Below are 25,990 nucleotides of genomic sequence, written 5' to 3'. Positions count from 1 at the left end.
TGACGTTTTATATTGAGCATCTTCTCCTGTGCTTTGTTGTGGACTGAATGTTTGTGATCTCCCGAAATTCATATGTTGAAGCCCCAACCCCAATGTGACTATATTTGGAGAGAGGCCCCTTATGGAAGTAACTGAGGTTAATATGGACATTAGGGGGGACCCTCATGGTGAGACTGGTGTCTTTGTAAGAGGAAGAGAGATCCAAGCTTGCTCTCTCTCCAATACACATACACCCAGGAAATCCCGTGTGAGGACGCAGTGAGGAGATGCCATCTATAAGCCAGGAAGGGGGTCCTCACCATGAAGGGGGTCCTCACCAGGAAGGGGTCCTCACCAGGAAGGGGGTCCTCACCAGGACTCAACTCTCTTGGCACCCTGATTTTGAACTTCCAGCCTCCAGAACTATGAGAAAATAAATTTTGTTGTTTAGGCCACTCAGTCTATGACATCTTGTTACAGCATCCTCAGCTAAGACATGCTCATTTGCCGTCTGTATATCTTTTTTTTTTTTTTTTTTTTTTTTAATATAGACAGGATCTCCCTATGTTGTCCAGGCTGGTCTGGAACTCCTGGACTCATGGGATCCTCCTACCTCTGACTCTCAAAGTGCTGGGATTACAGGTGCAAGCCACTGTGCCTGGCCTATGCATCTTTTTTTGATGAGATATATTTTCAGATCCTTTGTCCATTTTTAAATAGAGTTGTTCTTTTTTCTTATTGTTGTATGTTTAAAATTATTTGTATATTTTGATTATATGTCCGTTATCAGATATGACGTGTTTTGCAAATTTTTTTTCCCACTCTTGGCCTTGTCTTTTCATTCTTTAGCAGAGCAAAGATTTTTAATTTTAATAAAATTCAACTTATCTGTTGTTTTCTTGCGTGATGCTTTTGGTGCTGTGTCTGAAAGCTCATCTCCAAACCCAGGGCACATAGATTTTATTTATGTATAGTACATTTTAACAAACATATGAAAAAATGCTCATCGTCACTGGTCATTAGAGAAATGCAGATCAAAACCACATTGAGATACCATCTCATGCCAGTTAGAATGGTGATCGTTAAAAAATCTGGAGACAACAATTGCTGGAGAAGATGTGGAGAAATAGGAACACTCTTACACAGTTGGTCGGAGTGTAAATTAGTTCAACCGTTGTGGAATACAGCGTGGCAATTTCTCAAGGATCTAGAAATAGAAATTCCATTTAACCCAATAATCCCATTACTGGGCATATAGATCCCAAAGAACTATAAATTGTTCTACTATAAAGACACATGCACACATATGTTCATTGCAGCCCTGTGTACAATAGTAAAGACCTGGAACCAACCCAAATGCCCATCAATGGTACACTGGACAAAGAATATGTGGTATATACACACCATGGAATACTACGCAGCCATAAAAAATGATGAGTTCGTGTCCTTTGTAGGGACTTGGATGAATCTGGAAACCATCATTCTCAGCAAACTGACACAAGAACAGAAAGCTAGACACCGCATGTTCTCACTCATAGGTGGGTGTTGAACAATGAGGACACATGGACTTAAGGAGAGGAGCATCACACACTGGGGGAAGTTGTAGGGGCTAGGGGAGAGACAGCAGGGTGTGGAGAGGGTGGGGGGGTGGGGACGGATAACATGGGGAGAAATGCCAGATAGAGTATGCACCTAAAGTAAAAAAAAAAAAAAATTAAAAAAAATATTTAACATAATCCACTTGTGTGTATGATCCATTTGAGTTAATTTTTCTGTAATGATTTTTGTCTAGATTCTTTTATTTAATGGCCATCTAATTGTTCCAGCACCATTTGCTGAAAATGATTATTTTTTTCTACACTGAATTGCCTTTGTGCCCTTGTCAAAAATCAGTTGACTGTATTTCTACAGGTCTATTTCAGGGCTCTGTGTTTTGTTCCTTTAATCTCTAGATGTATTCTTTCACCAGTACCACAGTGTCTTAATTAACGTAGCTGTTAGTAAATCTTAAAATCGAGTCGTGTAAGTTCTTCAGCTTTGTTCTTCAGTACCATGTTTGCTAGTCTAGGTTTTTTGTCTTTCCATATAAATTTTAGAATTAGTTTGCCAACATCTACAAAATAGTTGGCTGGGATTTTTATTGAGATTGCATTGAGTCTACAGATCAAGCTGGGAAGAATTGACCTCTGAGCAGCATTAAGTCTTTGTGTGACCCAGAAGTTCTCTCCATGTATTTAGATCTTTTTTTTGATTACTTTCATCAATGTCTTGTAGTTTTCTGCATAAAGTCTTGGATGTATTTTGTTAGGTTTATACCTAAGTGCTTGATTCGTTTGGTGCTACTGTAAATGGTTTTTTTTTTTTTTTTTTCCATGACGTTTGTATATTGACCTTGTATCCTGAGACTTTGCTATACTTGCTTTACTTGCGTTTTAATTCCAGGAGTTGTTTTTGTAGATTCTTTGAAGTCTTTCCCATAGCCAATTATGTCGTCTGTGAAAAAAATACAGGTTTTTTGTTCTTTCCCATCTGTTTACCTTTCTATTTCGTTTTCTGATCTTATTTTGTTAGGCAGAACTTCCTGTAAGATGTTGAAAGGGAATGGGAACCTCCTTGCCTTCTTCCCAATGTCAGGGGAAAAACATTCGGTCTTGCTCTGTTAAGTTTGTTGTGAATCATAACATTTATTTACTTTTTTAGAATAAGGAAGTTCCTCTAGTCCTAGTGTTTTGAGAGGTTTTTTTGTTTTGTTTTGTTTTGATCATGAATGAGTGTTAGATTTTGTTGGATGTTTTTATTCTATGAAACATGATGCTGAATGTTTCAGCATCTATCAATATAAGCATATGGTTTTTCCTATTCAGCGTGTTAATATGAAGAATTACACGGACTGATTTATGAATGTTGAGGAATGAACCTCACTTAGTTTGATGTATTGTCCTTTCCTACGTTCATGCGTTCAATTTGCAATTTTTTTAAGCATGTGTATATCTGTGTTTATAAAAGATATTCGTTCCTAGTTTTCCTTTCTTGTAATGTTTTTCTCTCCAGTTTTGGTATCAGAGTAATGCTAGATTAATAAAATGAGTTAGGAACCACACATCTCTGCTTCTATTTTCTGGAAGAAATTGTGGAGAATTGACATTACTTCTTTCTTAAGTATAATATCTGGTGGAATTCACCAGTAAAATGATCTGGAACTGATAAATTATTTCTTGAAAGGTTTTAAAGTATTGATTGAATTTCTTTAGTAAATATAGTTCTGTTCCAGTTATTTATTTATCCTGGTGTGAGTTTTGGTGACATATGTCTTTCAAAAAATTGGTTCCTTTCATCTAGGCCATCAAATTTGGAGGCATATTTGTTTGTAGTATTATGTTATTATTCTTTTAATGTTCAAGGGATCAATAATGATGAAACTTTTTCATTTCTGACACTAATTTGTGTCTTCTCTTTTTTTCTTGGTTAACCTCACTAGGGCTTTATTAAATTGATTGATATTTTTAAAGAACCAGATTTTTTTTGTCTCATTAGTCTTCTCTATTATTTTTCTATTTTCAATTTCATTGATTTCTAATTTTTATTCTTTCATTCCTTTGGGCTTATTTTGCCCTTTTTCCTTTACTTTCCTAAGATGGAAGTCAAGGTTGTTGATTTTAGAGCTTTCTTCTTTTAAATATCTTCATTTAAGGCTGAACATTTCTTGTTAAGCACTGCTTTAGTGCATCCCACAAATTTTGATAAGTTGTATTTTGATTTTTGTTATTTCAAAATATTTAAAACTTCCATTGAAACTTCTTTCTTGACATACAGCTTACTTAGAAGCCTTGCTTATTTTTCAAGTATTTGGGAATCTTCCAGTTATCTTTCTGCTTTGACTGCTAGAATAATTGTACAAAAATCTGAGAGCATATTTTGTATCGCTTCTGTTATTTTAAATATGTTAAGGCATGTTTTATGGCCCCGATTGTGATTTGTTCTGTTGAATGTTCCATGTGAGCTGGAGAAGAATGCGTGTTCTGCTGATGGAGTACTTTGTAAGTGTCAATTAGATCAAGTTGGTTGCTAGTGCTATTCAGGTCATCAACATCTCTACTGATTTCCTGCCTGCTTGATCTATCAGTTACTGATAGAGGAACGTTAAAGACTCCAACTATAATGGCACATTTGGCTATTTCCCTCTTCAGTGTTAACAGTTTTTGCCTTATTTTTAAGCTCTTTGTTACATATAAATATTTAAGATTGTTATCTGTTTTCAAAAATTGATACCTTTGTCATTATCTAATGACTCTCTTTGTTCTTGATTAGTGTTCATGCTCTGAAGTCTAACAGAGCTGCTCCAGCTTTCTTCTGATTGGTGTCAGCATGGTCTATTTTTCTCTGTCTCTTAGCTTCTATCCCAGCTGGGTCTTTAAAGTGGGTTTCTTGTAGACAGCATATAGTTGCATCTTGTTTTTAATCTAGACTGGTAGTCTTTATTTTTTTTAATTGGCGTTGTTAGACTATTCACATGTAAAATGGTGATTGACATATTTGTTTTCTATTTGTTGCATTCGTTTGTCATTTTTCCCTCCCCTTTCTGCCTTTTCTGGTTTTGAAATTCTATTTCTTATACACATTTTTTGTCATTGTCCTACAGTTTACAATGTACATTTTTAACTAATCTAAATTCACCTGAAAACACACTATACTACTGTATGTGTGTGGTAGAAGTAACTTATAACAGTATTCTCCATTCCTCTTTCCTGTTCTTTGTGACGTTGCTGTTATTCACATCACTCATCCATATGCTATAATCCAATATATGTAACCCAGTACATTGTTACCATTATTGCTTATGGAAAAAGTTATCTTTTAAGTTCATTAAGAATAAGAAAAAGAAAAGATTTTATTTTACTTTTATTTATTCCTTCTTTGATGATCTCCCTTTCTCTGTGTAGATGCAAGTTTCTGACCTATACCATTTTCTTTCTGCATGAAGAGCTTCTTTGAAACATTTCGAAGCACGCTGGTCTATGGATGACAAATTCCCTCAGTGTTTTCATTTGCTTCAAAACCTCAGAGAAAGTATTTATTTTTAAATTTTAATGGATAATTTCTCTAGATATAGAATTCTTGTTGGTTTTAATTTTTTAAATATATTTTATATTCATAGAGACAGAGTCTCACTCTGTTACCCAGGCTGGAGTGCAGTAGAAGCTCACTATAGCCTTGAACTCATCAGCTCAAGGGATCCTCCTGCCTCAGCCACCCAAGTAGCTGGGACTACAGGTGTGTGCCACAACGCCTGGTTAATTTTCTGTTTTTATTTTTTGTAAAGACGTGGTCTCACTATCTTTCCCAGGCTGTTGTAAAATTCCTGGCCTCAAGTCACCCTCCCATCTTAGCCTCCCAAGGAACTGCCATGCTCTGCCTTATTTGTTTGTTTGTTTTTTAAATTTCAACATGAAGTATTTTATGCCACTCTCTTCTTGTTGGCATGGTTTCTGATGAGAAGCCCACGTAATGTTCACCATTGTTCCCCTATAGATCAGCTGTTTTAATCCTTTGCCTTCTTTCAAGAGTTTTTTTTTTTTTTGTCTCTGGCTTTCTGCAGTTTTAATGCACTGTGCCTGGGGTGGTGTGTTTGATATTTATCATGTTTAGTGTTCGACAAGCTTTCTGCATGTATACTTATCTCTCATTAATTCTGAAAAGACTTTCCCATTATTACTTCAAATATTTCTCCCCTCTATATTTTCTTCTTTTAGTATTCCAATTTACACGTATGTTACCTCTTTGTTTTTATTTCTGATTGAGACAGGGTCTCACTCTGTGAGCCAGGCCAGATACAGTGACATGATCATAGCTCCCTGCAGCCTTGAACCCCTGAGCTCAAGGGAAACTCCCTGCTTAGCCTCTCGAGTGGCTGGAATGGCAGGCACATACCATCGTGCCTGGCTAATTTTTTTTTTTTCATTTTTTGTTGAGATGACATCTCACTATGTTGCCCAGGCTGGTTTTGAACTCCTGGCCTCAAGTAATCCACCTGCCTCAGCCTGCCAAAGTTCTGGGATTACAGACATGAGCCACTACACCTGGCCTCCACTGGATCCTTGAGATGACCCCACAGTTCCTGTGTGTTCTATTTTCTACTCAAGTCTTTTTTCTCTTTGGATTTCATTCTGAAAGGTTTACTTTCTTTCTTTTTGTTCCTTTTTTTTTTTTTTTTTGAGATGGAATTTCGCTCTTGTTGCCCAGGCCGGAGTGTAGTGGCGTGATCTCGGCTCACCACAACCTCCGCCTCCCAGGTTCAAGCAATTCTCTTGCCTCAGCCTCCCTAGTAGCTGGGATTACAGGGATGAGCCACCACACCCGCTAATTTTGTATTTTTAGTAGTGATGGGCTTTCTCTATGTTGGCCAGGCTGGTCTCGAACTCCCGACCTCAGGTGATTTGCCCGCCTCAGCCTCCCAAAGTGCTGGGATTACAGGTATGAGCCACCACGCTCAGCCTCTGAAAGGTTTCTATTGCACTGTCCAGTTGCTCAGACCCTGTCCAGGTTGTGTTGTCACTGATGAGCCCTTTGGAGGCATTCTTTTTACTAAGTTTTTCATCCAGCATTTTCTTTTGATTGGCATTTAGAGTTTCTATCTCTCTGTTTACATTATCCTTCTGTTCTTGCATGTTGTCTACTTTTTCCCATTAGATCCTTTAACATGATAATCATAGTCACTTTAAGTTCCTTGTCTGATCTTTCTAACACCTGTGTCACATTTGAGTTTTGCTCTGATGACTGCTTTGCCTTTGCCAACCATGTTTTTTTCTAGCCTCTGACCCCTCTGCTGTGCTCCTTTAGAGAACTGGTTTATCAGCCCAAACCTGCTTGAAACCTTTGGCCTGTATTCTAGGGAGGAGGGCCAAGACTCCTGGCCAGACAGACCACTGACATGCTTTATTTTGTTCTGTTTTCTAGTAAATCTGAAAATAAGCAAACACATTTGAAAAACTCCAGTTCCCTTCTCCTTCCAGGACAATGAGTTTGATGTCACTGCTTCTGTCTCCAGCAAATTCAAAGGGAACTGCTGCTGGCTTGTCAAATGTGCAGTTGGTGCCAGCTGGGCATCTCCGTGTAACCTGCGTTACACTGAGAAGCAAACACATCGTCCCAAATCCATCACCTAATTTCATGGCAGTTGCCCGCATCAGACCTGTCCAATCTGTGTGGCTTGGCTCACGTGAAAAACCAATTAGAAGCCTGGCAACCTTGGGGTCACTGCCTTGCTTCTAGCCCTGTCACCGTGATGAGTTTGCATATTAGACTTGTAATTTCTGCCAGAGCACTTGTAATTTGCTACAGCCATCAGCACGCAGGTAAGAAGGGGGAGACACGGCGTTCTGCAGGGCACTGGGGCCAAAGACTCACCAGAAGTTGTCAACACAAAGGGCGGAAGGATGGCACAGGTCCCCGCCTGGCGGTCCACCCACTGACTTATTCAAGGTAACTCAGCAAGTGGTGAGTTGGGCTTTGATCCAGAGCACTGCACTTTCACCCACTGAAAGGAGGAGTTAGAGCTGAGGCTTCCTTCTTTAGCGGCCCTGAGGCGGGGAGGAGGTCTGCAGTGCAGGTCCCTCTGACCATCACCTCTCGCCTGCCTCACGCTTTGTCCCAGCTGCAGTGTTGAGCCAGGAAAATCACATCGCATCTGCAGCTGCTTAATCAGCCCTGGAAGGGTCACTGCAGGAGAAACAGTCTTCAAACTGAAGCTCCTAAGCCTGGTCCTGTGCACATAAACATTCCATAAACATTAATATCCAAAACATGCTCCTCAACACACACTAAGCTGCATACAAGAGATGCTAACAATATTCTTAATTTTAAAATACTGGCCAGGCACGGTGGCTCATGCCTATAATCCCAGGGCTTTGGGAGGCCAAGGCAGGTGGATCATGAAGTCAAAGCTCAAGACTATCCTGGCTAACGTGGTGAAACTCCACCTCTACTAAAAATACAAAGAGAAAAAAAAAATTAGCTGGACGCAGTGGCACGTGCCTGTAGTCCCAGCTACTCAGGAGTCTGAGGCAGGGAATCTCTTGAACCCAGGAGGTGGAGGTTGCAGTGAGCCGAGATTGCACCACTGCACTCCAGCCTGGCAACACAGTGAGACTCCATCTCAAAAAGAAAAAGAAAAAAGAAAATGTTGTGTGCTCAGTACAAGCCAGCCACCATGCTGCTCCTGCATATGCTTCTCTAATACCCGCCTCCTCTTCCCAACCTGGCTCCAAGCTCCTTGAGGGCAGGGACCATCCGCGCACCCATTCACTGCTGTTCCTCTGGTCCCTCCCTCTCTTACTCTGTGAGGAGTTATCAGAAAGCAGAACAAGTGAGGAGAGGCACAGAGCATCAGGTATTCCCAGGCCTATGTTCATACATGAGCATGTTGGGAAGAGAATTCCAGGACCCAGGATGTGGGGGTTTGGGGTTCCTTGGTTTTCACCTTCCTTCCTCCACCCCAGGGTGTCCTGACAGCAGCAAATCCCAAAGCCTCCCTTAGCTTCCGCGTCCTCATCGTCAAAGCTGGCCCCATGACCCCCGATATGGGTTAGATCTGTGTCCCCACCCAGATGTCATGTTGACTTGTAATCCCTAACGTTGGAGGTGGGGCCCGGTGGGAGGCGATGGGATCATCACCCCATCTCTCGTGAAGGGTTTAGCGCCATCCTCCTGGTGCTGTCCTTGTGATACCGAGTGACTTCTCCCAAGATCTCATGGTTTATAAGTGTGTGGCACCTCTCGCCTCTCTCTCTTGCTCCTTCTCCCAACATATGAGCCACCTCACTCCCGCTTCACCTTCTGCCACGATCGGAAGCCTCCTGAGGCCTCCCCAGGAGCAGATGCTGCCATGCTTCCCGTACAGCCTGCAGAGCCGTGAGCCAATTAAACCTCTTTTCTGCACACATTACCAGCCTCAGGTATTTTCTTTATAGCAGTGCAACAATGGACGAGTACATGCCTGCTGGCAGAGTGGCTTGCATGAGATCATGCTACAATAGCCTAAGACGCAGTTGGCGCATGGCAGCTCTTGCTCATTGATCACGGGCAGGTTGGAGGGTGCAGGGAGGCGCAGTCCCTGCGGAAGGTGGAAGGACGAGAGTGTGGGCTTTGAATTTTGCATGCTACTGCTCTCCACCTGACCTGGGGAAAGTCATTGATCCTCTCTGCCTCAGTTTCCCTATCTTCAAAGCAGAAAGTATACCCTTTCTGGGTTACAGGACACGCTGTGAGCCAGGCTGTGCATTTCATAAACGATTCTTTGGACGTGTAGCGACACTGAGCTCACGGGGCATCCTGAGAAACAGAGGTAACGTCAGGCAAGGGCAGATCACAGGCACAGAAAGCCCAGGACGTGATCATTCTTGTGTGGTCATCCTGGGGACTGCCAGGGGGTGACCTGGGACATCCTTCCGCCCTTTGTGTTGGCAACTTCTGGTGAGTCTTTGGCCCCAGTGCCCTGCAGAACATCACTTCTCTCGCCTCCTACCTGCATGCAGATGGCTGTAGCAAATTACAACCGCTCTGGCAGAAATTACAAGCCTAATATGCAAACTCATCATGGTGACAGGGCTAGAAGCAAGGCAGTGACCCCAAGGTTGCCAGGCTTCTAACTGGTTTTCATGTGAGCCAAGCCACACAAATTGGACATGTCCCTGTCCTTACTCCCACCACCTGGGAAAAGAGTGTTCCAGAGAGTCGTGTACCCATCCCAACTCCCACCACCTGGGGAAAGAGTGTCCCAGAGAGATGCGTCCCTGTCCCTACTCCCACCACCTGGGAAAAGAGTGCCCCAGAAAGACGCGTCCCTGTCCTTACTCCTGGCAGCTGGGAAAGAGTCCCCCAGAAAGACGTGTTTCTTTCCCAACTCCCACCACGTGGGAATGTGACCTTCTTTGGGAGAAGGGTCTTTGCAAGATGTGATTCAGTTAAAGATTTGAGCCAGATTCATCCTGGATATTCGAGATGGGCCCTAAACCCAGTGACAAGCGATGCCAGGAGAGAAGAGAGAGCAGGTGGAGACACAGAGAGAAGTGCAGGAGGCCCCGTGAAGGGGAGGCAGGGACTGGAGTGCTGTGGTCACAGGCCGACGAGGCCCCTGGGTACCAGAAGCTGGAAGGGTCTCTCCTGGACCCTTGGGAGGAGGCACAGCCGAGCTGACGCCCCAGTCTCACCCATCTGGTCTGCAGAATTATGAAGGAGTCAATCCGTACTGTTTAAGCCATCCTGCTTGTGGCCATGTGTGAAGGCAGCCACACACAGGAATGCAGCCCTCCAGGGAGGCAGGGGGAAATGAAGGCCGGCAGAGGTGACACAGCCAAGGCGAGGCTGCAGAACCACATGGGCCTGCTCTGCTCACGAAGGTGGGCCCCGATCCCGTCTGACCAAGGTGTATACCATGTAAGTCAGCTTTTAGGCTGACTGATGGCCCCATGGGCGCCATGTTAACCTCTGTGACCTGCACAGACACTCCAGATGAGTTCCTGGAAAATCTGAAGTAACTGGAAGACCATGGAAAGAGGAAGAAATGATCAGCCCCCCTGTGGCGCCTACTTAGCTCTGAGACATTCTCTGCTGTTCCTTATTCCCACCCCAACTGATAAGGCCATTGGACTTTGTAACCGACCTTGGTCAACCTCGTGACTCCGGACCCTACGACCCCCACCCAGCTTGCAAACCTACAACCCCTCCCGGCTGTCCCTAAACTGTAACTCTGTAACTTTCCACTGCCCACCCCAAACCAAAAAACCAACTCCTGTCCCTCCGCCCTTCGCTGACTCTATTTTCAGAATTAGCCCGTCCACACCCGGGTGAATAAACAGTCATGTTGCTCACACAGAGCCTTTTTGTGGGGTGGGGGGGTCTCTTCATTCAGAGCGCACATTTTAAATTATCAGAAGAGGGATGAGCACACAGGCACACACGGCGTGAGGACTCAGGGGAAGGCGGCGTCTGCAACCCTAGGAGAGAGGCCTCGGGAGGGACCAGGCCTGCCATTCCTTGATCTCAGCCTTCCAGCCTCCAGGACTGTGAGATGGCAACTGTCTGTTGTTTAAGCCACCCGTCTATGGGGCTTTGTTAAGGCAGCCCCAGCAAAGGAATGCAGGTGGTATTGCAAAAACCCCATTTTCCCCTGGGGTGGGGCGGGGGGTGGGGGAAGCCAGCGGGGTCCTGGATCCTGCTGGTGTCAGCTGCTGTGGGAAGCAATGTTCAGTGTTTCAGGATGAGGCATGTCGTCATCTGTTCCCAGAACAAGCCTGGTCCCGGTGACCTCTTCCTCCAGAGCCTTCACAGACCCTGCGGGCGGCCACAGGTTTGCACCGGGTCCAACTCGGTAGGAAGCGTCACAGCCGCGTCAGGGAAGAGCTTGGTAAATTGAGTTCACGGTGCTTGACGGGCGGGGAAGGAGGTGTTCCCTGCGGGATGCCAGGATGTTCCCAGTTTCAGCACCATTCAATTACAATTCAGCAACAGCTGGCCTGGCCCCAGGGGCCCCTTCCAAGGTGTCAACAGCACAGCCCACTCCTGGTTTCACTGCCGATCCAGGGGCGCCGGTCCTCGTTGGTCCACATTGGAGGAGCCAGCCACAGGCAGATTCCATGACACCCAGCCTTCCCAACACCAACGCCAGGGAGAAAGATCTGTCACTGGTGATTGGATTGTCTGGGGTATTAAAGGCCACGACTGTCCTCTTCCGGGGATGCCCAGCAGACAGGTGGGTGCACTTTTGCCTGGCGGGTGGACTGTGGATGTGTGGCATCCGAGCAGCAGCCCCAGCGGAGGCGGAGAGGTGAGTCAGGGAGCTGTCAGGCTTGCAGCCTGGCAACTTCAATAACGTCCTTAGGCCATGCGCTTCCTCGAAGGGGAGGTGTGCAAGCCCTGAGGTCAGAGGAGCAGGGGCTGCAGGCGCGATGCCGGCTCGGGGCTCACGCAGAGCCGGTGCTGATGGGGTCCACGCAGATGTGCACATTTGGGTGCATGGGCCACTGGACGCCGGGAGGCTGCTTTCCTCACTCAAACTACCGCACCTTGGGAGGCATGGGTCTGCCTCAAGGGAGGGGCCACGTGCAGATAAGCACATGATCTGCTGTTGTCCAAGCCTCTCGGTCCTGCTGTGGTCTGTGTGATGCAGAGAAACACGGAAAACATCTGAAGCCCCATCTGCCAAATCGGCCGGGTCTGTTTTTCCAGCCTCTGGCTTCCAAACAGCACATCGAGGCCACAAGCCCTTTTCCCTGGATGGTTCTGTCTCTCCCATCCCCACACCAGAGCAGCTACAGGCAGGAAGCCAGCAGTGGCCTCTGAGGCCTCCTCCCTGTCCCTCAGGAGGCTCGCGTGAACACCCGCCTCTACTTGTTGCATGTGGCACCTCACACCTCTGCATCCATGCCCCCGTCCCCACTCCCAGGCTGCACGCCTGCACCCCAGCGAACACACAGGCCTTGCATCCCTGTTCATGCTGAGCACCTCACTTCTGGTCCAGCCCAGGTTCCCAGTGCCTTGCCCCAGGCCCAGCCCTGTCATTTGCTTTTGAGTCTGCCTGGGGGGCTTGGTTTCTGCACCGAGATGCTGGGGACCGCCTGGGACTTGGCTGTGCATCTTCAGCACAGGGTATGTGTATCCTGAGGCCTGGAGGTACACCTGTGGACTCACCTGGGCTGGCTGACTGGGAACACAAAAAAGCCTCCTGGATCTGAAGTTAAGACAGGTCCCTGAGAACCAAGGGGCGATCCCACTGCTGTTCCTTGGATAGGGGCATTCAGGAAAGGGCAAACAGCAGGGGTGCCAGGACCAGCCACCCAGCACGGCACAGACGGCTGACCACCAGAGGGTAATGCCTGGGGCACCTGATGTGGGGGTAGGGCGGAGAACTCAAATCAAGGAACAGGAGCATGAGTTCAGGATCAGAGGCCAGTTTCCAAGCTGGCCCTGCACACCTCAGCCACTGCCCCTCCCTGACGGGGTTCCCCTCCTGTAGGAGAAGGGGGGCTTACTCACCCAAAGGCTCTTCCTCCCTCCTATGCTAAGCCTTGCTGGGAGCCCTTTCATGACAAGGGGCTAAGGTGGGTCTCCAGGGCTGCCCTCGTAGACCTGGGGATATGAGCCTGGGCTGGGCTGCCAGCAAAGGGCCAGTCCAGCTTCCTTCCTGCTTCTGAGTTTTGGCTCAGCCTGGGGACACCAGAGCAGGGAAAACTGCCTCTTCGCATCTGTGTCCCGGGAGGACCGGGTAGACACTCGATTCAGTGCAAATCCTGGGACTGCCTCCAGCCTCCTGCAAAGCTTCTCCACCCTACTCCTCCCCTCACACATTGCAAACCTGCCCGAGCCACAGAACAGAGAGGCTTCCACCTTTTCAAGTCTCATTGCTTTGAGGGGGCTTGGGCAGGAGTCAGCCCTGATGGGCACCCTGGTTGGCACTGGCCATGGAGGACACAGCTGTAGCCACAGCCACAGCCGCAGGTGGGACCATCCAGCACTTTCCCAGATGCTTGGCCTGCGTGAGGGACGTGAAAAGCATTGTGGCTTCATCCTGAAGATAGATCTACAAAGCTGTAGCTGAAATGAGATGGAAAGTGATGGGCCAGCCTTTCCCTTTTCTCTAATCTCTTTATTCAACCTCAGTTTGGTGTTCAAATGCACCTCGATGCGAACCCTGCCTTTTGCCAAAGAGATTTAGAGGAGCAAGGGAGAAGGCTATGCAGTTTCACATTCTGAAGCGTGTGCATAAATCTGCATATCATATGCATCTATTACAATGGATCATAAGTTGCATAATCAACTCAGAACGGCTGGTTTTTATTTCTCCGCTTTGTAAAATGTGTTTTGTACAAATGACATGCACCCTATCACTTGCAGCTCTTCGATGCAGCTGTGCTGGTCACTGGAGGAAGAGGTGACACTAAAGCTCCATTGGGAAGGAAGGACTCTGGGATTCAAGGTGGGAAAGTTTCATTCTGTCTACACGCCATCCCTTTCTTGCCCAGAGCTAAGAGTCCAGAGAGTAGTCTTAGTGCCAGGAACAGCTCTGGCAGGACGCTGGGTTGATTATCCCCTCTGGGCTCAGCACCCTATTCTGTAAAACAGGCATAATATTTAAGAGTTTGCCTTCCTTCTGCCTTTAATGAAAATCACCGGAGTCATCAGGGAAGTTTGGGCTGCAGGAAACAGTCTGATTGAGGGTTTAAGATAAGAGCAGTGGACTGGCCAGGGTGGCAAGTCCTTGGTTGGATATCCAGGAAAGCCTCAGGCATGAAAATGGGGAGAAGGCTGCCCTTGGAAATACTGACTTCCAGAATGTTCCATAGGGCTGTGATGCAGGGGTCAGCCACTGCCACCTGCACAGCTGCCTCTTGGCACCAATAAAGCAAGTGGTCACAGGCTAAAAGCCCCACATCCCTATGGCAGTGCCCAAGACAGAGGCTGAGAGTGGCTGTGACTCACACAAGCATATAAGTGGAGGAAACTCATTTGCATACTATGTCTAATTTGCATACAGAGCCCAAGCTGCAAGGACACCTGGGAAATGTAGTTTTTAGGTTTCTGGCATCTGTAATACAGGAAGCCCCTCCAGAAGGGGTTGGATGGCTGAGGGCCCATTCGCCAGGCCAATGACACCTGGCCAGCAGGGCACGGCTGGCCCACCAAGGGGCTGATCATTTCCTTTCCGCAGCTCATTGTACTCCAGTGACTGGTGTCTCCTTGCATAATGATTGCTTCCAGATCCTGGAGCCACCCAGTTCAGAGTGATGGAGAGCTGGGTTCTCTACTCAGACTTGGGCTCCACCCCTTCCTAGCTCTGCTGCCTGGGGCATGTTACAGAATTTCCCCAAACTTTGCTACGATTGGGGTGGGATTAAGACCATCTATACAGAGGGCGATTGGGAAAACCCAAGAATATGATGTGTACAGCATCTCACTCAGTTCCTAGCAGGTAGTAAGTGCTCAGTAGACCCAGGCCATGGTGGTCACAGAGAAAAGCCAGGACGGGGGGTGTGGAGTGGTCACCGTGGTACTGGACAGACTGGTCCTGGAATCACACCTGGGGCTTGGAGCTTTCAGAGTCATGTGGCAGTGTGGTGTCCTGAGGAAGCATCTTCCTGTGGTCTTCTCATTTGTGAAGCAGTCCTTGGACCTCCCAGCAGGACACACATGCATCAGGGGACGGGCAGAGCCCAGGCTGGGCCCAGAAGAAGAAGGGAGGAGGACTGGATCCTGCATTTCCCCAGCACCCCGTGGGTCTTTGCCCAGCTTGGCTGAGCTGGGAGGATGGCCATTTCCAGGACCCTCCCCCGGGTTGTGCACAAGGAGAGGCTGCTGCCTGCCTCCTTCCCATTGGCTCCCATCTCTGCACCTACCGTGCCCATTAGCCAGCCCTCCCCAGCCTCAGCCCTCCAGCCTCCCCAGGCTTTGCTGGTTAGAGGAAAACAGTAGACAGGTCTCAGAGAGGGTCACACTGCAGTGCACCCCAGGGTCCTGTCCTTGGCTGGGGGATGGGAGCTGGCTGAGTTTCTCCAGAAGCTTCTCAGACGGTTCCCACATGGTAATGACTGAGAAGCTGCCTGCACCAAGGTCCCGAGGGGTGCCTGAGTCCACATCTGCGGTCCGTGCGTCTGTGTCTGTGGGAACAGTCCTTATCCAGGGACTGGCTACTTCCAAGACACTCACTCTGCAGCCAACCTGGAAGCTTCAGGAAGCAGGGACAGAGCCAGTCACCTCCTCTGTCACCCCAGGGGCTATAACAGTGTGGACACATGGCTGCAGTACTAGAAGGTTCTGTATGCGGAGAAGCACCTGTGGTCTGGAGTGCAGACGAGACTGGAGCCTGATGGGACTTCAGGCTCTGGCTGTGTGATGCGCGCAAGTTACAGAAGCTCCCTGAGTGTCTGGGGTTGGTGGGGGCATTGCAGGACTTCCAGTGCAGAGAGGTCTCTAGCCTTCCAAAGAGAGTGTGTGCACAACGTCCTCTCAGAGCCAAGCACAGGATAGGTGCTCAGCAGGAGTTGCTGTCACGCTGAACTGACCCCAGCCTATCGCTCAGCCTTTTGGGGTGTGCAGGCCAGGTCTCCACCTTCATGGGAAACACTTTCCACAGGAGAAAGCAGCTTGCCCTCTCCTGGCCTTGGCTCTTCTCTAGGCTGCAGGGCTCCTGCCTTTAGTTGCTCCCGGGGCCATTTCTTCGGGATCCATTCTGAAGGGGATCCATCCCCTTCCAGAGTCTGCTGCTAGGAAACAAATGCTGTGCTCCACAGTGTCATCCAGGAGCCCAGCTGGGCTCTCACCTCCCTTGTCCTGGACATAATACTCCTGTTAATGCAGCCCAGGTCTGGCGCAGCCTGGTGTGGTGATGGATGGCCCAGAGCTTGCAGTCAACCTGGCTTGTGCAGGGAGGTGGACAGCTCAGCCTCCACAGAGGGATGGAGCTCGGGTGACTGCTGAGCACTGGCTTCTGCCAGCTGGCCTCTGGGCTGTGTGGCTACTTTGCCCACCCTTCAGTCCTTCTGAGCCCACGTCCTTTTCTTGGACCAAAACCTCCCCCCTAGTCAGCTGGCTGTGCTGTTTGGTTTGGGCAGAAGTCAGTCTGAGCAGGGGCTCCTGGCCTGGGGAGAACGGGGGATAGATGAGGCCAGGGAGTTGCCCCCATATTGTGGCTCTCCTGGGACTGGGCACAGCAAGCAGAGGGGCGGCTCACCGGCGAAGCTGCGAGCCCAAGGCCTCTGGTAGGGAAGGCTGATGTGAACAGAGGAGACACTGCCCAGCCTCGATGTTGCGGGCCTGAGACAGAACTCAGAAGCTGGAGACAGCCCTGGAAACTGCTGGGCTCTGGAGGTGGCTCTGTGTCACCTGCAGGGAAGCTTCCTCATAAGCCACTAGGATGACGGAGCCGCCCTGACCTTTGCTGTGTTCCAAGAGTGCAGCAGAGAAGACAGGATCCTGGGAGCCAGAGGCCACAATGTCGTTTATTCATCTCAATGTATGTTTCTGGGAAGAGTAACGAAGGAAGCGCTAGCAGTACAAATGAGGAGAGGCAGTTACGAGGAAGACCACATCCAGGTACACAGCGGTGAAATCGCACTGTGGCGTGCCAAGCCCATCTGTGGCTCCGCATTGCTCCTCATCTGTCAGGAACGACCGTCATCCACACTGCACGGTTCTGAGAACGGGCGTCAGTGCCATCAATAATTCCACCAGGGCAACAGGTGTAAAACGGGATCGTCCTGGCAAGCCGGAGCATATGGCGGCCGTCCTTATCTGTGCAGTCAACTGATTTGCAGGGGTGACCAGATATTCGGCGAGAAAGGTTTTGACTTAGAGCAGGACCAGAATCGGCGCCGAGCCGTTTTACAAAAACGGAGCTCACTTTTTTGTTCCACAGGCAGCGCTTTCTGGTGAGGTGCTCTGAAAGGTGGTGCTGGAGGGCTTACAGAGGGGGCAGCCCATGGCTTGTGAGCCCACCCAGGGGCCAGGCTAGCCGAGAGGCCGCACAGAAAATGCAAAGAGCAGGGGTTTGGGGACTGGGCCCACCCAGGTTCCCTTGTCTCCCCATGGCTTCATGGCTGAGCACAGAGGTTGGTTGTTGGTGCTGTTTTTCTCCAGGACCTTCACCCTTAGCTCTTCGTAAGGATAACCTGTCTTTCTGGGTTAGTCACCTCCCCTGTCACCATGGAGAGCCTGATGCCTGCCTCCTTCCCACTGGCTCCCATGTCTGCCCCTGCCGTGCCCACTAGCCAGCCCTCCCCAGCCGTGGCCCTTCACTCCCCCCACACACACTCTAAAAGCACTGGTCCTTCTGCTTTCCAGCCACCCTGGAAGCTGGGCATGGGGATGTGTCCCCACTCAGCCACTCAGGAGCCTACACTGAGTGACTTGTCCAATCAGGTGTTTTTCCCTGACCGTCTTGCCCAGTGAGATGCCCCTGACCTAAAAACCGGGACAGTCAGATGCAGCCACTGTAAATTTCGTGCAGTCAGATGTCTGCCCTGAACTGTGGCTCAGAACCATGGGAAACGGAGGCTGAGAGTGGGGGAGGCCTGTGTGGCCCAGTGGCTGGTGTCTGGGGCTGGCAGGGCCTGTGTCCATGGACAGTGCCTCTCACCGGTTCTGCAGCGTTTTCCCTTCCTTCTGGCCGTGTTTGTGCTGCCCTTTACTCTTCTAATACATTTCTATTCAGCTTATGCCAGACAGAACCTGTTTTTCAGCTAAAGAGCCCCGGCTAATGTGCGGCATGAGCTGCACCAGTTCTTGCCATTTTCTGAGCCTTACACCGTTATCTTTAAAATGGGGCAAGGATCCCTACCCCACAGAGTTTGCTAAAGACGACGAGCACGCTTTCTGCATAGCACCACGGTCAGCCATGGAGCCCTGGAGCAGCTGTGGGTGCAGCCTGCACAGAGGGTGGAGGAAGCTCTCACGGTTTTGGTATTATCTCCTCCAGATCTCATGTGGAATCGCAATCTCCAGTGTTGGAGGTGTGGGCCTGGTGGAAGGTGATTGCATCATGGGGGTGGCTCCTGAGGGAAGGTGTTCTCTTTCCAGGCCCGTGAGGGGGTGTAGATTTAAGGGCAAGAACTTCCCAGCACCATGCCCCGCTCCCATCTCTCTCCATCTGGGAGATTTAATGGTCTCTGTTTTAATTTTCGCAGGCTCGGGAAGAATCAAAAGTCAATCGCTCCCGTGAAACGTCTAAGGAACTCTTTTCACTGGCCAGGGGTCTTGGAGAAGGTGGGGGTTCCTCCCAGGTTAAAAGCCCCCTTCTTCCATACTCCTTTGGACTCCATGTTTGGGTCGCCTTCCACAAGCACTCCCTTTGTGGAAACCGTCTTTCTCCTGGATTTCCCCTCTGGGGTCCCCTTCCACTCGGTGTGGAAGCTTTCTCTCTTCCTCTCCTTTTTTCTCTTTTCTGTCGAAATAAATCACTTTCTGCAAACTGTTTGGGGCCTGGTATTTGCGAGCGCACCTGCCATGGTCCCCTGCCTCATTCTTGAGAGAGCGAGAGACCAAGGACTTTGGAGATACGTCCTCTCAGGGCAGCTGAGGGCTCCCCTGAACCCCAACACTCCTTCGTGAATGGTTCAGCACTGTCCCCTTCGTGATGAGGTGAGAAACAAACTCACCCATCCAAACCCAAAGAAAGGACTCAGACACCCGGAGAATGGCGAATGTGAGACTGTTAATGATGGCTTTGCAAGGTCGGGTGTCTGATGCATGGACACAACCGACAGACAGAGTTTCAGCAAGCAGCTTACTCCCCGGGGCTCAGACCCCTCCCCCTGGTTCTTCTTAGGCTGAGTGCTAGGGGGTTATAATCTTCCCGGATGCTATTGATTGTTAGGCAGGGGCTTTAGGTGTTTTGTTTTTGAGGGTTGTTTTGCTGCATTTTGTTGCAGCCCACGATGCGTTGCAATCCTAGTCAGCTCAGGGGCTCTTCAAGTATTTGATTTATGACCTGAGTAGCTGGGCAGGCTGATGAGAACAGACAAAGCGAGCTATTTTGCAGGCTGGTAAACTTTCATCTTTTTTTTTTTTTTGAGATGGAGTCTTGCTCTGTTGCCCAGGCAGGGCAACAACATGTGACATGATCTTGGCTCAATGCAACCTCTGCCTCCCGGGTTCGAATGATTCTCCTGCCTCAGCCTCCTGAGTAGCTAGGATCACAGGCACGTGCCACCATGCCCAGCATATTTTTTTGTATTTTTTAATTGCATTTTAGGTTTTGGGGTACATGTGAAGAACATGCAAGATTGTTGCATAGGTACACACATGGCAGTGTGATGTGCTGCCTTCCTCCCCTTCACCTATATCTGGCATTTCTCCCCATGCTATCTCTCCCCAACTCCCCACCCCCTGATGTCCCTCCCTTATTTTCCCCCGTAGAGACAGGGTTGCACCATTTTGGCCAGGTTGGTCTTGAACTCCTGACCTCATGTTCTGCCCACCTCGGCCTCCTAAAGTGCTGGGATTACAGGTGTGAGCCACTGCGCCCGTCCAACAAACTTTCCTCTCAAACTAAACTTCTTCAGGTTGGGTGAGGGCAACCAAGGGGGTTGGGGGGCTGAGAAGCAGGCCTCCACTATCCAAGCAGGGGCCTAGTATATACTGTCTTTTCTGTAGTTTGCTGATCTAAGCCCATTTAAGGCACTTTGTCTTGGAAATGGGCCACTGTATACATGATTTCCTTCAGTGAGTGAGTTCTTGCTCAGGCAGTTCACTGGAGATCTCACTGCTTAAATGTGCGTGGCCCCTCCCCCCTCAATCTCTGGCTCCACCTCCCACCCTGTGACACGCTGGCTCCCTGTCACCTTTCACCATGATCAGAGGCTTCCTGAGGCTTCACCAGAAGCAGACGCTGGCACCATCTGCTTCACAAGACAAAATGAAACCTCTTTTCTTTATAAATTACTCAGCCTCAGGTATTACTTTATAGCAATGCAGGAACGGCATAATAGGCTGGGCGCCGTGGCTCATGCCTGTAATCCCAGCACTTTGGGAGGCCGAGGCAGGCGGATCATAAGGTCAAGAGATCGAGACCATCCTGTCCAACATGGTGAAACCCCGTCTCTACCAAAAATACAAAAAACATAGCCAGGCATGGTGGCACGTGCCTGTGGTCCCAGCTACTCCGGAGGCTGAGGCGGAAGAATCGCTTGAACCCAGGAGGCGGAGGTTGCAGTGAGCCGAGACTGCACCATTGCAACCCAGCCTGGTGACAGAGCAAGACTCCGTTTAAAAAAAAAAAAAAAAAGAACGGCCTAATAGAGGGGCCTGCCGTGGCAAACAGCAGCATGGGCGCTACCCACTAACGTACGTGCCAAGCTAATCTCCTCCTTTCTGTCTAGAGGTTTAAATGTTCAGAAACAAAAACTCAGCCTTCAGAAATGACAAGTCAAACCCATTTAAGATGCCGCAGGCAGAGCTCCGCTGCCGGCACAGGGCTGCCAGAGCGCAGGTGGGATCAACGATGGGGTATTATTTATTTTAGAGTGAGTATGTCTCATGCAATATTTGAACATACTTATTTGTGAAAAAAAAAATTGTGTACCTGAGACCCCAGTGTAACTATGCGCCCTTTTAATTTTATTTGTGAAATCTTGGCCCCCTTAAACCCTGGTCGCCTCCTTCTGGATTTTTCTCCTGACTCCCATGTCCTGCATTTGCTTTGCTTTGGGGGAGCTCTGCAGACGGCCAAATGACCTTGTAGCGGTGTGGCTCTGAAAGCCTCCTGCATTTGGTTCAGAGCTTACTAAGACAAGCCATTTCCACCGTGATGAAGAGCACGCAGGCACAGCCATGTCCCAGAATCAACGGCGTCTCAATGACAAAATGGGCAGCGTTCTCACGTATTCCACCACTGGGAGCCCCATGAACACCCTTCTGGGTCATTATGGTTCATTTTCACTTTGAAAAGCACATGCTCCCCGGTCCTCCGGCCCCCGCGCCCGCCTCTGGCCCTGCCGTTCCTCACACCCACATACAGTCAAGGTCCATTATGCACCAACTCTGTCCAGGCAGGGAGCTGCAGGGAATAGTCATTTTTCAAAGAGGAAACACATTTGCTTAGCAAGTCCAGGCCTGTTGGTCTCCCCACCCGGGCAGACATGGAAGCTTCTGGCTACTTCTAATGTATCACCCAGGGAGGCCGAAGGAGACTATTTCGGGAACTGTACTTCCCAGCACAAGCTCTACTCCCAAAACACAGCAGGCAGAGGACAGAGTCTGGTGGCTGCTGCATGGCTACCTGTAACCAAGAGGACTCCCAGGGCTGAGGTGTATGTGAATCAGTGGCTACCCGTGTGTGCTCTCTCTGGAACCCACAGTGCTGGTAACTCAACTAGGAATTCAAAACTATGATTTTAGACACTGTGGAACAGGTATCAGGAGCTTTCAGAAATCATCTTCATCCCTGGCACTCCCTGGAGATGCATCTCCTGTGCTTCGCTGGTGCTGCGGTCTTGAAAGAGAAGGACGACTTGGGTTAATTGCCATAGTGACTGTCACTGCTTACTGGGCTCTGTGATGCTGCTTTCTCAGGATTGCTCATAAAATACGTGGATGGCCATTCCAAAGATGAGTTCTTACTGTAGTTGATTTTTAAAGCACTTCAGGGGAAGCCAAGGAACCAAGCTGCCGCAGGGCTGTAGATGTTTTTGGACCAAGCGCAACGGTCCTTTCGTGTCTGTGTTCCTCCCTCGTCACCGACTCACTCCAGCGGCACTGGCTGTGGCTGCACATTCCGCGTGTGCTGAGGCTTCTGTGTGAGGGGCGGGGCCTCTGCAGGGACGCAGGATGAGATAGGGAAGCCCAGGTCCTGCCGGTCACAGTCCGGTGAGGAGTGCACCTGAGACAGAGTTGGAGCCTGCATGCCGTGGAAATGCTCAGCTCCACGGTGAGCACGCCCCAGGGAGCTGCACAGACAGCAGGCAGCAGGTGGAGGTGGTGCGGGGTCGGGGGGCAGCTCCAACTCCACCTGACCACAGACGGATAGTCCGTCTCTCCCAGCTTTTGCCCAATCCTGGTCCCCCTCCCTGTCCCCCCCACCCCCTGCATGATGACACCTAGCAGCAGCCCAGGCTGGGGATGCCACTCTTTAGCCAGGCTGAGCACCTGCCTCAGCCTCACCGGGCCACTGTCATAGGAAGGAAAGTGTGGAATCAGGAGGCCGGTCACCGTCTGCTGTGCCCTGGGGGTAGCTCTTAGTGCTGCCTGCCAGATTGCCTCGTTTTTTTCTCTGCAGGAACACGGCAGGATTGCCTGTTGTGTCTCCTTTGCAGGGGGTAGTGAACATGGTACAAGCCCCTCCCCGTGGATTGTGGGGAGAAGTAGGCAAAGCATTTTAAATGCTGGCATGTGACTGCAAGAGCTCTCTTCTTCTGCATGGCAGTGGAGGAGCTTAAGCATACAACTGCTCCCTACACCCCAGACCTGAGGGACATCTCTGCATAGAGCCTCCCTGCTCACTGTCCCTGCTGCCTGAGGACCTGTGATGGATGTGTGGTCTCAGCAAGAGATGATCTGCTGTTGTTTTAAAACACTGGGCTATGGGGGATGTTTGTTACTTCAGCATAACCTTGATCATCCTGACTGATACAACAAATATCGTAGTCCTATAAAATAATTTTTTGCAAATTATTTCTTGTTCATAATCTGCTCATCAAATTCTTGTCCATTTTTCAAGAGTCATTCCCTCCTCTGGGAAGTCTATCCTAACTTTCTCTAGTCGAACTGACCTTGGGTTTCCACTCTTCTTTGCATGGTGCCTCTACAGAGTAGCGTCTTCCTAGATTGTTAGTTGTCTATATCTGTGTACAAAGCTCCCCTCCCCAAACTGAGTTTCTTAAAGGCAAGGTCATATTTATCTCCGTATCCTAGATCCAGAACAGTGCCAAGCACATATTAAGCCTTCAAGAGAGACTTGCTGGGTGGAACTGGAGAGACACAGATAGGCAGGTGCATAAAACTTCAGGCTTTTCTTGTCCATATGATTTTGTTCATTCTTCTTTCTTTACTTGCAGTGTTTTATTTTGCTTTTTGAATCCCCATCTTTCTATTTATATCATAAATTTTATTTATATTCACGTATAAGGGAACTGGCTCTTGTAGGGAAAGTGATCAACCAATAAACGTCTTTTAAGAACCTACTATGTGCCAGGTACCTTTCTAGATTCTGGATATACGGTGATGGATGAAATAGACAAAGGTATGTTCATTTCAGCAGACAGGATAGCAATAAAAATACATTAAGATGAAATATATATACAATGTCAGCTGATGGCAAATGCTACACAGAAAGTAAGTCAGTGGAAGGAGTCAGAGGGCAATGGGAGATGCCACTTTTAAAGGGGGGTATAGAAAAGTTTGTTTGAGTAGGTGACATTTGAGGTGACTCCGGAAGAAAGTGATGAAATTCACCATGCACATATCTGCAGGAAGAGCATGTCTGGTAGAGGGAACAGAAAAGGCAAAGTTCCCGCGGTGGGAGGGACAGGCGGGCCAGCGTGACTGAATGCAGTGAGTGAAAGGAAGAACAGAGATGAGACTGGAGAGGCAGCTGGGGTCGGATCTCTTAGGGTCCGAAAACCATGGCTGAACAGTTTGAACTTTACCGTAAGCTCAACGGGAAGCCAGGACGGTTTTAAACAGGACAGAGACAAAATCCAACTTGTGCTTTAGAAAGGTCATGCTGGCCAAGAGCTGAAGAATAGCTGGGTCGTGAGGACGCTCATTAGGAAGCCATTGAGTGTCCCATGTGAGGGTTGATGGTGTTTCAGGTGAAAGTGGACAGTGGCTTGGACAGAGGGTGTCAGGGCTCCTCAGTGCCCCTAGAACGAGTGGGGCTTTGACCCCTCCTCTGATCTGCATGTAGCATCTGCTTAGTTCCCCCATTCATTCATGAATTAAGTAGCGTCTTAGGTGCTCATTTCATGTTTCAATGGGAGCCTTGATTTTGCCTTTTGGACACACTCTTCTTTTGCACTTCTCCCTGTGGGGAAGAATAGTTCTGAAGGCATGGGAAGTGTGAACCCCACGCTGTATTTTGGACACGTCTGGTTCTAGATGCCCATTAGGCACTGAAAGTTCTTTCCAGGAGACCAGATTCACTAGTCTGGCATCGTGGTGGCGGATGGGGCTGGGCATGCAAGCTTGAGAGTTCTTAACATGTTGTTGATCGTTAATTCGGCAGGCTGGACTGGATCACCTGTAAAAGCTGGTAGGTGGAGCAGCACAGAGACCTGAGCACGAGACTGAAGGCTTCATCTAAGTTGTGAAGGAAGGAGAGTTAGCAAGAAAGAGAAGAAACGGCTTGGAAGGTAGGCACAGGGAGAAGCACAAAAGAAGAGTGTGTCCAAAAGGCAAAATCGAGACTCTTGCTGAAACTTGAAAGAGCACCTAAGGCACTGTTTAACTCACGAATGAATGAGGGAACTAATCAGATCTTACAATCAGTTCAAAGCAGGGACCAAAGCCCCACCCACTCTAGAAGCATTAAGGAAACCTGAATCAAATTCACCAACATGCATGGCGGGTCTACCAGAGGCCAATACAGGTATTGATCGACTTACGACCTATGCAACTTACGACCATTCGACTTTGTGACCACAATCGCTAGCCACGACGGCTCCGCGTCTGGCAGCGCAAACGTTGCCCAGCTGGGCGTACGACAGTGCGGACCAGCTTCCGGCAGCACTACCATCTCCGCGTGCATATAGCCTACTCAACTTACGACCAAATCGTGTTACGACCGGTCTGGCGGAACCAATCGTGGCCGTTAAGTCGAGCACTAGCTGTAACCAGTTCTACCCCAGGAGACACAGTTAATTTGCATTTCTAGAAACAAAAGTTATTTGCATTGTTCTCCGTTTTCTACAGTCTTTCTCAATTTTTAAAGCAGCCATTGAAGGGCAGAAAGAGCCCGGAGGGTGTACTAGACGGGATGTTTAGTAAATTTGCCTGTTTTTCTTCTCACTTTAAAGTCTTTTCCCAATTCTTCCGCACACCGGGACTAGGGCGCCTTAGAACTCCCAGGAACGAAGTCTTTCCAGAAGGACGAAAGATCGGCTGCGTCAAAAGCTGTGGTGAAAGGAAGATGAGAATGCCCTCAGGGATTTGTCAGCCTGGCGGTCATTGGTGACACTGACAAGGGTCGTTTGGGTGGATTGGGGAACAAACCTGAGCTTGGGTGAGGTTCGGGAGAGATTGGGAGGTGGAATAGCAGAGACAGAATGGACACCTTTGGGAAGTTCAACCACAAAATCCTCTGAGAGAGGCCAAGAAGGAACACCCTCACTCGGTCGCCCAGGCTGGAGTGCAGTGGCGCAATCTCAGCTCACTGCAACCTCCGGCTCACGGTTCAGGTGATTCTCCTGCCTCAGCTTCCCAAGCAGCTGGAACTATAGGCGTGCACCACCATGCCCGGCTAATTTTTGTATTTTTAGTAGTGACGGGCTTTCACCATATTGGCCAGACTGGTCTCGAACTCCTGACCTCA

General features: G+C 49.0%; 1 long non-coding RNA gene across 1 annotated transcript; it reads right to left on the bottom strand.

Annotated features, from left to right (window-relative positions):
- Nucleotides 1-9,468: 9,468 nt before the first annotated feature.
- LOC116554362 lies at nucleotides 9,469-20,456 on the bottom strand. The gene is made up of 3 exons (XR_004270187.1): nucleotides 20,378-20,456; nucleotides 18,689-18,690; nucleotides 9,469-9,482 (listed from the first exon to the last, which is right to left on the bottom strand). It is a non-coding gene; the product is annotated as an uncharacterized LOC116554362 (long non-coding RNA).
- Between the last annotated feature and the right edge of the window lie 5,534 nt (nucleotides 20,457-25,990).

The sequence above is a fragment of the Sapajus apella genome, unplaced genomic scaffold (genome assembly GCF_009761245.1).
Source record: "Sapajus apella isolate SASKATOON/1434 unplaced genomic scaffold, GSC_monkey_1.0 scaffold14, whole genome shotgun sequence".
Classification (NCBI taxonomy): Eukaryota; Metazoa; Chordata; class Mammalia; order Primates; family Cebidae; genus Sapajus; species Sapajus apella.
The sequence above is the reverse complement of the archived record's forward strand: the minus strand, read 5'-3'. Positions and strand labels throughout refer to the sequence as shown.